Genomic DNA, 14,977 nt, shown 5'->3' on the forward strand with positions numbered 1-14,977 from the left:
ATTAAGAGGTTAGTAGAGAGTTTTTAGTATTAAATACTTATAGTTTATATATACCTTGTGTGGTTTTCCTTTCATTTGGTCATTCAAGAGGTTATAATCTGGTAAACCAAGCTGCTTTACACTCCTTTAAGTCAGCCTGAAGGCTGCTCTCCATAGCTACCACTAGGGTAGCTTTCAATAAAGGTGGTCTTAAACCTACTCATAAAAAAGGGCTGTTTGGACTGGTGCAAGGTGGGCAGCATATACCAGGCTAACTTCTCACAGCCTCTATCTGGAGGGTCCCCTGACCACAACCGGAGCTGGTAAGGAAATCAGACACCTGAAGACACCCCTGCACCAGACGTCCCACTGCCTTGGTTGGCCCAACCGACCCGTGGTCGCCTCCAGAAAGTCTTTATGCCAAGCCTGCAGTGTTTGTTCTGCTCGGAGATTCCCCATTGAAACAAACAAGGAACCCGGAACAGATCCAGCACCCTGCCGCCCCTGTACCGCTGTGGGTGCACCTAGTGAGCTAACTTGAACCCCCTTTGCCCTGAGCTTAACCCTGGGAGCTTTGCTCCCTCAACCTTGTGGCTTGCCCGAGAGCAGACACCAACCGACAGCCCCCTAAGCTAACAATGAGCCTCCACGCTCTGCAAACAGCCACCCCAGTGCCACTGAGGGTGCTCTTTGAGAGCATCCTTGACTCTGGGGGAACCCATGTTCTAACCAAGAAACTCAAACCCAAAGACTGTTTACTTAACCTCCAAACCTATAACCTTATTTTCCTCCATAGGATTGCATTGTCTATTTTCCTTGTAAGTGTTGAGGGTGTTTGTATGGAAACATAAGTAACTGTTTCATTGCAACACTGTTTTACTTTCCTTTTATCTAGGAAATGTCCTAGTGTGATATCTAGGCATATCACATTGAGTAGAAAAAATACAAAAGTAAATTCAACTATATTTAAAGATTCCACAAACCTGTTTTAAAGTCATCAGGCGGCATATGTACTTAGGGATAAGGTTTATTTGTGGACTTGATGTGGAATTCAAGATAACACAGGTGTACAAAACAGCTCCACCTGAGATCACTAAAATGTGTGCCATGTATGGGATAGGGAGCATGCCTGAATACCTGATTCTGAGAAACCATGGACACTTCTGGCTGAAATTTGTTTTCATGAAGCGTAAATGCACTGTTTGACTTGACCTCACTAGCAGATTTTGTGGGTGTTTCAGGTTCTTAAAAAAGTAAACCTGCATTAATGAAATCTGTGACAAGTGTCATAAGAGGATCTCTTTAGGCATACTCAAGGCTGATGGAGAAGACTTGTCTGGAACAAGTACTCATGCTTAGAGAATACAAAAACCGACACAAGGTTCTTTTGAATGTGGAGCAAGGTTAGGTCTGACCTGCTTCAACCTTAAAAACTGGCTAAAGGAAGCCGTGGCCAAGATGGCGGCGTGACCAGATGTATCTCCCGCGGCTCCCGGCCCTGAACCCCATTCCGCCCTTTCCACTAGCCCGCAAATCCCCTACATTGCAGGCTTCCTGATCCCCTGACCGGTGCTGCCTGGCGCTGTCCCCTTGGCTCACCTGCGACCGGCGGAGAGTCTGCCGTAGCCCCGCTGGCCGAGCCGCGAGAACCTGCCGGGTAGAGTGGCGTAATGGCGTCCGCGAGCTGTGAGCTGCTGCACTGGTGGTGCGGAGACCGGCGCCCTGCGCGGCTCCCGAGCGGCACTGTGGACCAACGCTCGCCGAGGCTGGGACCCGAAACAGCTTAGTGGGTCCCAGTGGACTTTTGGACGGCGCTGCAACCCCGAGGTGGCGGTGCACTGGTGCGGCCGGCGGGCCATCACGAAAATAGAGGTCCCGGCTCCAGGCCTGGTCCGCACGGAGTGGTGGGCCCAGACGTGGCATTCTGCGACAACGGAGGCCTGCTGTAATGGACCCCATAGCGGGCATCTCCTGGTGCGGGCGGATACTAGCCTCTACACCTCGCCAGCACCCGGGAGCCTGCCATCGGGGAGCTGAGACCTGCGCAGGCAGCGCATGGCCGGCGGGCCGTCACGAAAATCAAGGCCCCGGCTCCAGGCCTGGCTCGCATGGAGCGGTGGGCCCAGACACGGCATTCTGCGCCAGCAGAGACCTGCCGCAACTGGCCTCATAGCGGGCATCTCCTGATGTGGGCGAACGCCGACCTCCATACCTCGCCAGCAACAAGGAGCCTACCACCGGGGAGCTGAGGCCTGCGCAGGCAGCACTGGCCACCGTGAAACTCGAAGCCCAGGTTTTGGGCCTGGGAGGGCTCGGCCGGCTCACCTGCGACAGCGCTGGGAGCCGACGCCTGGTGCAGGTTCCGCAACTCTCCCGCCGGCCCCTGTCCCCCGGAGGCTACACCCCGCATGATAGGTGAGAGGGGGCACGACAGGGGGGGCGGCGGGGAGGCCCAGCTACCTGCCCCATAGCGCGACGACCGGGTGACACTACTTGCTGAGTGAGTACGGCGAAGTTGCTCTACAGCGTGGGAACCCCTTACCCCTTTGGACGTCATACACCCTACTGGATCTGCCTGGTCTCCGCTGGCCTGCCTGATTCCCTGGGGAGCGTCCAGCCATCCCGACCCGCCCGACCGAGCACCACCCTACCTTGCCCATTGGGGTTAAGTGGCAGAAGCGATATGGCCAACATGGGGCGCAGTGTGGGCCGCACCATACCAGATATGCTGGCCAAAGGCGCCGGAAAGGGGGAGAAGACCCAAACGCCCCCCTCGCCTACAACACCGGTCAGCGCCCCTGCGCAGGAGGATCGGGAGACCCCTATCACAAAGGCCTTCTTGGAGTCGCTATTCAACACCCTGCGCGACGACTTCCAGGCTTTGAAACAGGACCGGGCTGGGGAGCAGCGCGAACTGCGCCAAGATGTGGATGGCTTGGGAGAGAAGGTAGCCGCGGTGGAGGAAGCGGACCAAGCTCGCAGCGAGGAAGTATAACTTCTACGGCAAGAGGCACTCCACCTCCGGGAGCAGCAGGTGGACCTCCAGGCACACACGGAGAACCGCTCCCGGAGGAACAACATATGCGTTCGGGGAGTGCCATTGAAAGCAGAGGGAAACAGCGTCACTTGCTATCTGCAGGAACTCTTTAGGGAGATTCTCGGCAAACCTGCTGACTTTGATGTCCGCATTGATCGCGCACATAGAGTGGGCTTGGCACGACGCGTGCCTGCTCCCCCGCCTGACATCTTGGCCTATCTCCCTGACTTTCCCATAAAGGAGCGAATCCTGAAAGAGGCCCGCCAGAAACAACCTCTCCGCTTTCAGGGTCACCCGGTGGCCTTGTTCCAGGACCTTTCGGCCATTACTCTACAGAAAAGGAGGGCTTTCTGGGTGGTCACAGCATTTCTGCGAGATAAAGAGGTGCCATACTTATGGGGTCATCCATTTCGATTAATCTTTAAGTGGCAAGGGGCCCTGCACCAGATGCGCTCGCTCCGAGACACCTGTGCCCTGTTGGGCATTGATCTTGCAGAGGATGACTTGCCGGGAGGAGCTTTGCCACGACGCTCACAGGAGGGGCCCTCACAGTCCTCGCAGGGCAGGTGGCAACGAGTGCAAAGACGACGCCCTCCCAAAGCGGACCTTAAGCCCGACCCGGCGACCATGGCCCAAGAACAGGCGGCGGCCATTCAAGGGGTGGTCAGAGACACGTCGAGTACTCACTCAGACATTGAAGTTTGGGGATTTTCCTTCACCGCATTGAATCTGCATGGTGGGGGGGATGGGCGGTGGGGCCACCGGGGCCGCCGCTGCTACACTCCTCCACATTGGAACTCCGCAGGTCTGGGCTACGTTCTGATAGACCTGGGACTATGGTTTGCTCTTGGGGTTGCTTAGTTGGGGTTCGGGAAGGGGGACGGCGGGCTACGGGAGTTGGGGCTTGGAAGGGAGCGGGGGTCCTCAGTTGGGGTTGGTTTGGGGATGGCGGGAGGGGCTGAGGGAGGGAACCAGTGTGCCAGGGGGGGTTCAACGAGATGGATCAGTCGCCTTCCACTTACATCTCACACTGTGGTGTTGTCATCCTCATATAGCGCCTTTTCTCCACTTGACCTACGATGACTAACCCAGTTTTGAAGGTATTGACCCTTAATGTGAAAGGCTTGAACAATCCCATTAAGCGGAGGGCGGTGATCTCATATCTAGAAAATGTAGGGGTCGAGATTTGTTTACTCCAAGAGACCCATTTACTTGCGGATTGGCACAGGATGCGCTCCCACGTCTTCCCCCAGCAGTTTTACTCCTCTCTCCTGGCAAAAAGAGCAGGGGTAGCCATTCTGGTGTCCAGGCGTTTCCAGGGGTGGGTGGGGGACAAAATGGGGGAAATTAGGGGCAGGCTCCTCACCTATAGCTTCTTGATCGGTCGCCAGCACCTGACAATTGGTTCCCTATACTCTCCGAACACAGGGCAAGAACCCTTTCTGAAAGGCGCCATTTCAGAGACGCTTCAATACCCTAACTCTTTCCTGCTTCTAGGGGGGGGGGACCTTAATCTGGTGATGGACACTAATATGGATAGATCTGGGCATAGGTACGGGGACGCGGGCACCCTCTCCACTGCAGGCAAAGCTTAGTTACAAGAACGGGGTCTGGTGGACTTCTGGAGAGGCAAACATCCTGGGGTGTCCCAATTCACCTTCTACTCACACGTACACCGTACTTATGCCAGGCTCGACCACTTCCTTGGCTTGTCTGATTTAGCCACTAGCCTTACAGACGTCTGCATTGTACCAGCAGCCCTCTCCGACCATGACGCCGTTGAGCTACTACTCACAATTCCCAAACTTAGCCGTCCCCTGGGTCATGGAGGCTGCGCGAAACTCTCCTGCAGTGCCCGGAGGTCACTAAGCAACTTCACAAGTGCATTACTGAATATTTATCCATTAATGACACACCCGCGACATCGGCCTCAGCCCTGTGGGGGACCCTGAAATCGGTGGCCCGAGGCGAACTCATTGCGATAGCGGCAGCAGAGGCTAAGACTCGTAAAGCGAAAACAGAGGACCTCACCGCCCAGGTTTCTGAGCTCGAGAGGGTTCATAGCCGCACCGGGGCTCTACAGGTGTGGAAGCAACTGGAAGCTGCCGGGGCCCAACTGGCCAGCTTAGATACAGACAGGGCAGAGTTCGCTGCTCTCCGCCTCCGCCACACCTATGTTGAGGAGGAACAAAACCGGCCGCCTACTTGCCAGCGCGCTGAAAGCGAAGTCCAAGCGCTCGAAGATCTTAAGCATCAAGGACGGGAACGGCGTTGACATCAAGGAGGCGGCACGGGTCGCGGAGGCGTTTCGGGACTTCTATGCCTCATTATACCGCACCTATACTGTTTTGGGCATGGACATCGATGCATACCTGGAGACTGCGGAGATCACCGCGCTCTACTCAGCGAGCGCGGACACCTTGGAGGCTCCCATCCGTTTGGATGAGGTAGTAGGGGGTGGACGAGATATAGCTGCTACTACATCTCGTCCACCCCCCCTCAAATCCCCGGGACCAGACGGCTTCTCCGCCGGTTTTTATAAAACCTTCAGCCCGCTTCTAGCTCCGGTCCTCACTCAGCTTTGCAACTCCTTCAGCAGCCCGGGCTCCATCCCTCCGAATATGTTAGAGGCCGATATCGTGGTGCTGCCTAAACCTGGCAAAGATCCAACACAATGCTCGTCATTTTGCCCTATTTCCCTCCTTAATCTGGACCTGAAGCTTTTTACAGGTGTGCTGGCTGCCCGCCTTGGGCCATACTTGCCTGGGATTCTAGAGCCCGACCAATCGGGCTTTGTCCCGAGCCGCCAATGTAGCGATAACACCAAACGGATCCTCCACCTGGTCGACAAGGCCCACTTCCAGCAATCGGACTTGATTCAGCTGGCTATTCACGCTGAAAAAGCGTTTGACCGGGTTGATTGGACCTTTTTACAGCGAGTCCTGGCCCGCTTCCGGTTAGGGGATCGCTTTCAATCTTGGATTGAGAGTTGTTATCACCACCCTCTAGCGCGGGTTCACCTTGGTGGCTTACGCTCAAGCCCCTTCGAGATCCAATGGGGCAAGGGTGCCCACTCTCGCCTCTTTTATTAACTCTATATGTAGAGCCGCTAGCACAAAAGATCCGCGATAACCCCAACATACATAGCATCACCTTTGGCGGGGAGCCACACACGATCGGCCTATATGCCGACAATATCATAGCTGCTTTCGACCTCTCGGAACATTCCATTCCTGCGTTTTTGGGAGAACTGGAATTCTTTGGTGCCATATCCGGCTTCAAAACAAACAGGGGGACATCGCTGATATTGCCCCTGGGCAGAAATGCCTGCTGTCTCGCGAGCGCGCCGGCGTATGGAGGAGGCCTGCAGACAACAACACAAATACCGTACTTGAGTGTCACCCTCACCTCCTCCACGGAATTGACGGTTGCCCTCAACTACGCGACTCTCACATCCCAGATTCGGGCCGACCTTGCGCGATGTTCTAAGCAACAGTTCTCCTTGTTGGGGCGAGTGGCGGCAGTGAAGAGGTCAGCCCTGCCCAAGATACTGTACATTCCGGTGATGCCCCCGGCTATCGCAAATTTGCAAGCTGCCTTTCACCACTTCATTAGGTGGGGGAAAAGCCCGCGCTTACACAAACAACTGGCGTACCGGGGCATAGATGAGGGAGGTCTCGGGATCCCCAACCTTCAACAATACTTCCAGGCATCCCAACTCCGCTATTTGGTAGAGTGGAATAGACCGGAATCTGAAAAACAATGGTTGTTCCAAGATAGGGCGATGGCCCAGACATCCCTTTGGAAGATTCCGTTCCTTCATCGGCACAACAGAAAGCTGTACCTTCAGAGGTCACCCATAACCCATACCATCCTGCGTGTCTGGGACACGGTTGCCGTCAAAAGAGACCCGACTACTTTTCCCTCCTCGCTCACTCCCCTCCTAGACAACCCGGAGTTCCCACGGGCACTGACCCCAATGCCTTCTCCCAGTGGCGCGGCACGAGTTGCAGATCAGCAGGTCATCTTTTTGATCCACAAGGCTTTCTTTCTCTCTCCGATCTGGCGCAGGGATATGATGTTGTCTCCCCCCATCTTTTCCAATACTTACAACTCCGGCACTGGCTCACGCACCCGGATTGCGCTCCCTTAGTTAGCAGACGTCTGACAGATTTTGAGAAGTGGCTAGTGACGAAGGTTCAGAGAAACGCCTCATTTCGGAACTCTACAAGATGCTCACACCCCCACTTGCCCCAGGTCGGGCGGCAGGTCAGAGGCGCTGGGAAGAGGAGCTAGAGAGGACCCTGACAGACCGGGAATAGCGCTACATATACTATAGGGCTTCCCACACCACACGCAACACGGCAGGCAGGGAGGCAGCAGTGAAACTGGCACTCTACTGGCACCTTACCCCCGTTCGGCTCAACAAAGGGAACCCAACTCGCAGCGCGCTTTGCTGGAGGGGTTGCGAAGAGCGGGGCACCATGACTCATCTCCTCTGGGAATGTCGAGAAATTAGGGACTATTGGTAAGCGGTCTTAGATGACAGACAATACATTAGACACTAAAAACCCAAGATTCCCAGCTTATACCATCCTAGGCCTTACCAATGCAATTACCTTCCCCCTGAAATCAATCCGAGGACGCCAAATGGGGATTGTCATGTTTTGCTGCATCACAACACATTTTGTCACTCTGGGGATCGACTACCAGACCCACTCACACGGGATGGCTACATAAAATCTGGTTTACACTGGGTATGGAACGCATTCAGGCTACACTCACACAGTCCGCAGCCACGTTCCGGAAGGTCTGGCTACCATTACTATCCCTCCTCTCAACTGAATTCAATGAAATCACATGCCCCAGATATCTCAGTTTATTACGCCTTACAGAGACTCCACAAGACCCTCCATGTTCCCATGAAGGGTAGGCTAAACGAAATGTGGACGACTTGGCGACTGCTTTATTGTTATGGCACACTGGTGGGGGTGGGGAGGGAGTTCCGGGTTTTCGTTTTTGAAGTTTTGCTTTTCTACCAGGCTTAGCATCTCCGGATCTTGCATCGCACATGTACCTTGCCCACAGTTTGACTTGTGGAGAAGACATGCGTGTCTGTCTCGACGGCTTTCTATATATAACTTCCTCTTGCAATGTATTGCCTGTATTTGTTCTTGAAATCAATAAAAAAAAATTAAATTAAAAACTGGCTAGTATGTTGAGAAATGAGTAGCAAAAAAGACAAGAGGAAGAAGTGAAAAGGGTGACTGGCACATCCATAAAAAAAAGTGAAGTACGAGTTACTTACCTTCCGTAACGATGTATCTGGTAGAGATGATGCTAGACACAGATTCCTTAACGTAGAATTATCCACAGGCGTGAGAGCAGATCCAGAATATTTTTTGCCACAGCACCCTTGCACGCCGGGGGGGGGGCGGCATCACGCGACTCCGCCCAGGCGTCGTCCGCGTACGTGACGTCAGCGAGGTCACATAAGTCCTACCCCGGCGCGCCTACGTTAGTTTTCTTCAGAGAACTTTTCCGCGCCACAACGCGCAGCCATCAGGCAAAACTGTGAGAGTATGGGAACAGTGTGCGGAAGAGCAGAAAAATTGGAAAAAGGAATGGTGACGAACAACACCATAAGGAGAGTGTCAACACTGCAGCACCCAAAGGCAGGGAAAAGAAGAAACAGAGCACAGCCCTGAGCAGCCACCCGGCCAGTATGTAGTAACCAAAGAGGAGAGGGAGGGGAGGGAAGAGAGTGAAGGCAAGCCCTGATCCTGGACCAGAGCAGAGGGGCACAGGAGTACCTATAAACCCATCCTCCAATGTGCCAAAGAGGAGGAAAGGAACAAAAAACAAGATGAATCATCCAGTCAAAAGAGCAAAAGAATGTACTCACAGAAGAAATAGCCACCCACCGGGAGGCGAGTGTAGAAGACCAAGCCAAAGGTCCTCAGAGAACGGGGAGGAAGGGCGGGCCATGAGGGAATCTGCAGCTAGAATCGTCTCTACCAGATACATCGTTACTGAAGGTAAGTAACTCGTACATCTGATAGAGACTACTAGATGCAGATTCCTTAACGTAGAATAGATACTCTAGCCATACCCACGGGGAAGGAGGGTCTGTGAAAGGACCCCACCAGCCTGGACATAACAGTGGGCCCCACAGGGGACCCGTCCAACGGAGAAGGCGAGGAGCCCTGTCCCCCCAGGCTAGGGGAACCCCCACAAGCAGAACACCACAGATCCCACGGGGAGCTTGGGAAGAAAAAAAGAAGGAGAAAGAGGAAACAAGGGCAAGGCAAGGGGAGGCCGAAGCACCCCACACCCCTACAGGGCAACAGAACCTCCATCCAAGGCCAAGGCAAGGAAGAAGAATATCAACCCAGAGGCTCCAAGAAGACAAGGGAAAAAGAAGGAAGCCCACCACAGCCGGAAGTCAATAGACCAGACAGAACAGCGCAGACAGCAATAAGCAGTCGGAAGCAGGAAGAGTAGCCCGGGGCACCCAGGAAGACCGGGCAGGTGGCGCCTAAAAAGAGGGAGGAACACAAAAACCTTATCAACCCCCAAGGCAGATAACATGAGGGTGAAGAAGGGCCCGGACGCACCTCAGAGAGGGGCCCTCACACACAACCCAAAATAAAGCAGAACCAGAGCCACAACGCCAGGCCGCAGACCAGACCTGGCAAACAGCAGCAACCCCGGAGGACACCCCAGGGCACCACCAAGGCATTCCAATCCAGCAACAAGGGAATTGCTCCTGCAATGTACATAAACGCCATGGAGAGCAGAGGCCCAAGGCGACCACAACTCCCCAGCACAGAACAAGCTATATAACAGCTACCACTACCCCACATAGGGTATGTTAGTCCCAAAACATGGGAACCCTCTTAGCAAGAAACTTCTGCAGAAGAGGACAACAGAAAGAGCTGTGGGGAATAACTCCACAGAAAGCTTGTCAAGCAGCCAAAGAGAAAGAACTGAAGGCCTAATCTCAGGGCCAACCTGGTGTGGATAACCCACAACACAGTCAAGAAGGGCCAGCCAACAGAACCACAGTCCCAACAAAGAGGACTCAAATGCACCGAAAGCACACAGATCACACAACTGGGGCGACCCGCCCCAACGAAAGAACAGCTCCCAAAAACCAGATCAACTCACAGGTCACTGAGGGGTAGAAGAAGAAGAAGGAATAGGCCGAAGCCCCGCCAAGAACCTCGGGATGGCTGAGTCTGCCGGGGCGTGGAACAAAAGAGTGCCATCGAAGGGAAAATCCACCAGCCACACCCGAACATTTTCCAGGAACACATTGTCCCGAAGCCAAGCATGGCAGCGAAGGACAACCGAAGAAGTCATAGTATGACCAAGCAACTCCGAGATGCCCAGAGCGGAGTGAAGAATAAACGCCGCCAGCTCCCGGCCATCTAACGCATGGTGCCGCAAATCAACACCAGCACCCTCCTGAGGAGCTGCAGCTCCAAGGGACTTCACCGAGTGCCACAAGCAAGAGGTGGCCCTAGCCAACTCACATAAAGTGTTAAGGACCTACAGAGCCGCACTGGTCGAAGCGAACATATTGCGCCCCCAAGAGTCCAGCCAGCGGGCCTCATGTGATGGTGGAGACAACAGCGACGGCAGGGAGGAAAAAGCAGTCTGCAAAAGGGGGCCACTGCAGAGGGGTGGAGGGAAATACATCGGGCCACGCTGTGCTGGAAGGTGCCGGTGCAGAAGGTGTTGGGGCACTGGGTCCCCGGTGGCGGGACAGCCCCAAGTCCCCAAAAGAGAAGAATGGAGCGAACCTTCAAAGGGAAGCAGCAGCTCCCTACCACCAGAGCCCGGATGGAGAACCTCCAGAAGATGATACACGGGGAAATGAGCAGCTGGATCCCCCTTGTGCAAAATTCCCACAGCCGTGAAAATCGTGCGAGCGAAGGCCGCACCCGCCTCTGTAGGACCCGCGGTGGGGAAACCAGCTCCTCTGTGGGCGACGGTTGCAAGCTAAGGCGGCCATCCCCTAAGACAACCGAAGCGGGGAAAGGCCCGATCCGGAAAGGAGAAAGAGGCGCCGAGGAGTGGGGGACCTGCGGTTCCTCCAGCGAAAACCACAGCCGTGGCGAGGAGCCGTCCTTCGATGACATCAGGGAAAAAGCCACAATGCAGCGGTCCGTTTCCGGAGAGGACGACACCAGCAGGCGCCCAACCTCCGGGGAAGAGGGGGCGCCGAAGAAGAGTCCTCGACCTAACGTCAATCCATTGCTGTAGAGTCCGCAACCTGGAGCAGGGCGTCGTCCAGCGCCAAAGGAGACGTCAGACAGGCCTCCACCATATCACACGGTGCAGGAGACTGGTGCTGGGCCGGAGACGAGGCGGCTAAGTGACGGCGCCGATTCGACCTCCAAACGAGGCAGCCGCATGCGTGGAGGGACGAGAGGGGCCCGGGAGGGACGAGGGGTCCCCCGCCAGCCTCAACCCATGAGGGGACAAGAGGGGCCCACCGACCCCCATGGTGGCGCCAAGGCCAACTCGACCTCCAGCGAGGCAGTCGCCTGCGAGGAGGGACGAGTGGTCCCCCGCCAGCCTCCACCCATGATGGGACGAGGGGGGTCCGTCGACCCCTGTGGCACCGCCAGGGCCAGCAGCTGCCGGCGCCATAGTGGCGTCAGCTCGGCCTCAGACAGAATCACCACCAAAGGGCCGCGAGGGGTTCAGGATGCAACCAGAGCCCGGCGACCTCCCGTGACACCACAGGGACTCCCGCAGGAGTTTGCGGCGAAGCAGGGGCTCCGTGGTCCGCAGGAGGGACCCCCGAAGGGCGCAACCCAACGGCACCACATCCTACAAGCCTGCACAACACAAGGGTCCTGCCGACGTCCAAGGAGGAGAAGCCAGCGAGGCCTGCAAAGCTGCTGCACATGTCTCCATCTGGGCTCTCGACGCCCCCTCACCGGGGAACAGTGGATAGGGGATGATACGCGGACCGCATCACCCGCGGAGAGCCCACGCCCCCAACAGGCTGGAAACCAGCCCTCGGGGAAAAACTGCAACACTTACTGACAGGGGAGCAACGCTCTTGCGGCACAGGAGAGGGATGGAGACATGTGCAGCAGCTTTGCAGGCACAGGAGAGGGATGAGGACGACTATGACTGCTGCTTCAGAAACCTTCCGCAGAAGCTGATCGAAGTGACGAAGCCGATCTGGACATACGAACTGAGAGAAGTTTCATACGACGCTCCCGCCGCGACATAGGCTTCAACTGTTGGCACGCCTCGCAATCAGTGGAGCCGTGATCTTCCGCCGTGATCTTCCCCCATCACCACATGCAAATGAGGTGAGGGTCCGTCGCAGACAACAGGCATCCACAAGACGAGCACGTCTTAAAGCCCGAAGACATCCGTACACTGACATCCCTACCCCCCCCCCCCCTCCCCTCCCCCCCCCCCGGCGCACAGGGATGCTGTGGCAAAAAAATGTCAGGGTCCAGTCTCACGGCTGGGGATAATTCTACATTAAGGAATCGCCGGCTAGTAGTCTCCATCAGATGTATTCTTTGGAAAATTAATTTCAGGGCCCAAACTCAATGCTTTCTAGCTCTTTACGAGAGAAGGAGGCGGAGGAGGCAGCCCGACTAATCGATCTGCAGCAGTGGGTTTGACGGTTGAAGGCCGAAGCGGCGAGCGTGAATCGGTCCGACGAACAGTGCCGAACCATACACAGGCCTCTTGCATGCCTCTCTTTAGGGCCCGACTGATAACTGCCACAATACATTATGTTTGCAAGAGGCATGAAGAGGAAACGTTTTGAAGGCGAAGAGGATATCGAAGGAACAGTAGCAGGCTTTAGAACTATACCTTCATACAATCTCCAAAGGTAGTTTTTATTAGACTTGGCCTTGGTCAAACTTCAGCTGTGCCACATGCTTGTAGATCTAAACCTTTGTCGCTCTGTGCTCATAGTTGATTCTGTACGGCAAATTCAAGAGGAAACGACGCAAGATGGCACTTGGCAAATGATCAGTGCTCAAAGTACAGGGCAGCCACCTTTGGACAGATTGGTTTCAACAGATATCCTCAGTTCTTCAAAGGAACATGAAGGAAAACAGACTTCTGGTTATAGTGAATATGAGGAAATTCAAACACAAGAAATAATTTCTTCTAGATCAGCTGTTGGCGGAGATCAGCTGTTGGCGGAGTTCAAGCACCACGAATCCTGCAGAACAATCTTTGGGAAATGGAAAACCAGCAAGAAAATAGGGGAAATTTTCAGAAGTCAATAGATCAGATACTTGAGACCTTGGAGAATAAAACTCCAAATTCTGTTGAAGATTTATTTTATGATGTGGACACTTCTTACAGGAATGATGGGAAATTCCAAAGTAGGCCACTGTGATGTCCTGGATAACTTCACAACTCAACCTACGACAAATAGTAACTGTAAATCAGAACTTAATGAGATTGACCATATTGTAGAAATTCATGTTTAATCTTGAAACTTGTGTACACACTAGTTAAAATGTGCTTTATTAGGGCGGAATACACCCGTTTAAAACTACGCCATATTTCTTTCACACTGTGGAACAAAATAGGCAGACACCTAGCGAGGCAATTATGGGAGAAACGAGAGGGAATACACTGGAGGTCTGCGAGATGGGAATAACGGTTTAGTCCACACAGATAGAGTAAAAGCTGACCTTTTTGGATCCTTCTACAAGGCACTTTACACCGCAAAATGAACAGAAGCAGCCTTGCAAGATAGCCATCTCCGAGCCCTACGATTCCCCCGTATCTTGCAGGCCACAAATGCTAAACTTACAGCCCCCATAACCACGGAAGAGGGGGGGTGCAACTATTGCAGCTCTTAAACTGCACAAGGCTCCAGGGCAGGACTGTATCACAGCCCACTTCTATAAAACCTTTGTCCCCGACCTGGTTCCTCACCTCACGCGCCTCTTCAACCAGGTGGCGGAAACTGGAGAGGTGACCCCCTCGAAGGCTGAAGCGGTGGTTACGGTTATCCCCAAGCCTGGGAAAAATGTACAGCTCTGTGCCTCTTATCGCCCCATAGCGCTCCAAAACCTGGACGCAAAGCTTTATTCCACTATTTTTTAATCGAATACAGGATTTAATGCCGGACTTAATTCATCCCGATCAATCTGGCTTTATCCAGGGGAGGCAAACGCACAACAATATTCGACGCACAATTTATCTAATTGAGAAAGCTACCAAACGGGGAATACCAGCGGTCCTGGTGGCGCTTGATGCCGAAAAGCCCTTTGATCAGCTGGATTGGGCATTTCTACTCACAGCTACGCTCTCGGGTACAAGACAATTGGAGTGTTGTCTGCCCCTTTCTCCCTCACGAGAGGCACTCGACAGGGGTGTCCTCTATGAACCCTGCTTTTTGGGCTCAGCATTGAACCATTTGCAATGTCCATTCAAAACACTCTGGCGATACAGGGGATTCCCTTCGGAGGATAAGACCACAAAATATCGCTCTTAGCGGATGATGTGCTCCTGGCACTCGCGGACCTGTCTCGGTCACTTCCGGCTTTGCAATTAGAATTTAGCCAGATTTGAAGTGGTAGCCGGATTTAAAGCTAATCTTGACAAATCCTATGTTCTCAATCTTACCCTGCCGGACACTGAGGCACGTACCCTCCAATGTCAATCACCCTTGCAGTGGGCCAGCCACTCACTCCACTACTTGGGGATTCAGCTGACCCCACGAGTTGGGAGGCTGTATAAAGCCAATTTACCAGCCACCCTCCGCCAACTTGAAAACGATCTTAAGCGGTGGAAACCCCTATTCATTTCTTGGCTTGGCCGCATCCACGCTATAAAGATGACACTGTTACCCTAATTATTATACCTTTTTCAGGAACTACCCATCGATTTAGGTGCCACCTTTCTACCTAAAATCAAATTGTTGCAGTTTATTTGGCGGGTGGGGGGGGG

The 14,977-nt window shown here is 54.1% G+C and overlaps 1 pseudogene; it reads left to right on the forward strand.

Moving 5' to 3' along the window:
• Positions 1-12,792: 12,792 nt before the first annotated feature.
• Positions 12,793-13,506, forward strand: LOC147683597 (cell division cycle-associated protein 4-like; annotated as a pseudogene).
• Positions 13,507-14,977: the final 1,471 nt, after the last annotated feature.

This window comes from Lissotriton vulgaris, chromosome 11, assembly GCF_964263255.1.
Source record: "Lissotriton vulgaris chromosome 11, aLisVul1.2, whole genome shotgun sequence".
NCBI lineage: Eukaryota > Metazoa > Chordata > Amphibia > Caudata > Salamandridae > Lissotriton > Lissotriton vulgaris.